Source organism: Nicotiana sylvestris, chromosome 2 (assembly GCF_000393655.2).
Source record: "Nicotiana sylvestris chromosome 2, ASM39365v2, whole genome shotgun sequence".
In the NCBI taxonomy this organism is placed as follows: domain Eukaryota; kingdom Viridiplantae; phylum Streptophyta; class Magnoliopsida; order Solanales; family Solanaceae; genus Nicotiana; species Nicotiana sylvestris.
This window is the reverse complement of record NC_091058.1, coordinates 100,179,869-100,182,216: the sequence shown is the minus strand read 5'-3', so window position 1 is coordinate 100,182,216 and position 2,348 is coordinate 100,179,869. Positions and strand designations below refer to the sequence as shown.

Genomic DNA, 2,348 nt, shown 5'->3' with positions numbered 1-2,348 from the left:
TTCAGGTATTTCATCCTCTTCTTCTGAGTCACTATGCTTATATTGCGTTGTCTCATTACATGTCACAGTCATCGGTTCATCAGAAAAAGTAATAATAACACTGTAAAAGCACTACATAAAATGGGAGTAATTGCGGCAGTTAAGTTTGCGTATAGTGGCGGTTAAAAACCGCCGTAATTATCATTAATGGAGGCTTAACCACCCGCCATAATCACGTCCTCCGGAAGGTTTAATACAATGGTTTCTTTAGAACCGCCGCAATATACAGATAAAACCGCCGCAATATGCATAGTTAAGACTGGCTACTGATTGTGGCACTTAGGAACCGCCATACTTGATATCTTTCAAATTATAACAGTTTATACTACCATAATTGTAATATATTTATTGTTAATTTTTTAATTCTACATTTAGATGTTTTTTACTGCACAAAATCCATCATAATACATAATCAAGTACCCATCATAGTAATTAACATAAATTATAGAGAATTCGATAAGCAAAATATTCATCATATTAAAACATAGGCACCCAAAATCCGTATCATCTAAGATTCAAGTTTAAGTTGGTGAGAGTTATTCACCAATTACAACACACAAAAAACATAATTTATCCTAACAATTACAATACAAGAAAAATATTGTTCATTCTAACAATGACTACTAATTGTCATTTGCTCCACTTTCGTCAAAGGATCTTCTTGGCCTAGTTGGTGACGGAACGCCATCTCCTAAATTGGGTGCCTGCATAAAAAAACTAATTAGTAGTGACAAACCCATATCATACTAGTATTTTACAAATACATATAAAAAGTATAACCCCTACAAACATCGAACAAAAGTAATACAAATTTGCTATTTATGAATCATTATTATGAGAAATTGGCCAGCTGTTCAAAATATTTACTTCTAGCCATCTAAAATTCGGTGTTAAACATGAAATCCAGGGGAAAATATACTGTTTCATTCGGCAAAATAAGGAAAGTAATGCAAACAATTTCACACGCCCCACCCCTTGCGCCATTACATCTGGGGACAAGAAGGAAAACAAACAAACATCAAGGTTACTATGCTAAAATTGTAACAATATATTATTGATGCTTCCTCTCAACATTAGTGCTGGCTGCATATGGATTAGTTCATTTCAAATCCTCTAGTTAATGTATGAACTAATATTTCCGTGTTCAAATACATAATTTCCAGATCAATTCAATGTAGATGGGAGCTTAGGTACCTTATAGTACAATGCTTCATTTTCATACTCTTCTTTTTTTGGTGAGATATAAGTATCAAGTCGCGGGGAAAGTTTTTCTGGAAACTATAGCTACTGGACATATAACATGATTTCTACATTAACCTTTTGTTGTTAAATGGTTTCCTACTTCATACCTATAGAGCATAGCTCTATACTTCACAAAAATGAAATTCCACTATTCTTTGCTTCCCTATTATAAGAGAGGGATTCTCATATCACTTTGTTCTGCCTACTATCCTATAAATTCAAACTAAAATATTTCCAGAAAGATGAATAGGACGTCCTACTTTAAAGGCAGAGAGAGAACATGATCAGGTCAAATAGAGACCTTATAACATGACCTATTTATAACTCACGGATTCCATTATTAGTAGAAAAATATACGTGAGAATATCATTTCCCCTAATAATAACTTCTAGCTGCTTTTCTCATAATAAACAAAATTATCTCATAACAGATTCCAATCTAACTTTAAACATATTGTCAAATTGAATGGGAAAACAAAGAAAAAAGCACTTGTACCTGTGCAGGAGTCGAAAATAAGTGAGCAAACTCCTCGGGGATATTTCCAATTGTCATTTGAAATAAGCTAGTTAGCGCATTTAATTGTGATCTCATATTTGCCAACTCTTACACCCATTGTGGAGGTGGAGCACTAGCGTTAGATGAGCTCATATAAGAACAACTACCTCGGTGTGATGTTTGCTTGAATAATATAGTTGGAATTGCACCCATGCCTAAGCCTCGAACACGGCCAGGGTGCTCGGGACCGAAGACTATACCAAGCGCATCATTCGGTAAAATTTCTGCCGGATTTTCTGGCCTTTGTCTTCGAATTTTTTCAATTCTTTCCTACACGAGGGATAAAATATAATTATAAAAGGAGCGAATTAGATTTTAGGAATTTAACTATAGTCATAAAAAATGGAGAAAAGGAAAGTATAAAACAATTATAAAAGTAACACAACTGACTTTGAGAATAAGGAGACTTGAACTTTAAGGAAGCTTTACTACACAAAAATCCCCATAAAGCTGCTGCATATTTAGCAAATGCACCTTTTGGCTATTTTAAACACATGTTGTACAAGAATAAT

At 33.9% G+C, this 2,348-nt stretch overlaps 1 long non-coding RNA gene across 1 annotated transcript; it reads right to left on the bottom strand.

The window, feature by feature from the left end:
- Positions 1–462: 462 nt before the first annotated feature.
- LOC138886365 (uncharacterized) lies at positions 463–2,139 on the bottom strand. Its single transcript, XR_011405066.1, has 2 exons — positions 1,777–2,139; positions 463–743 (listed from the first exon to the last, which is right to left on the bottom strand). It is a non-coding gene; the product is annotated as an uncharacterized lncRNA (long non-coding RNA).
- Positions 2,140–2,348: the final 209 nt, after the last annotated feature.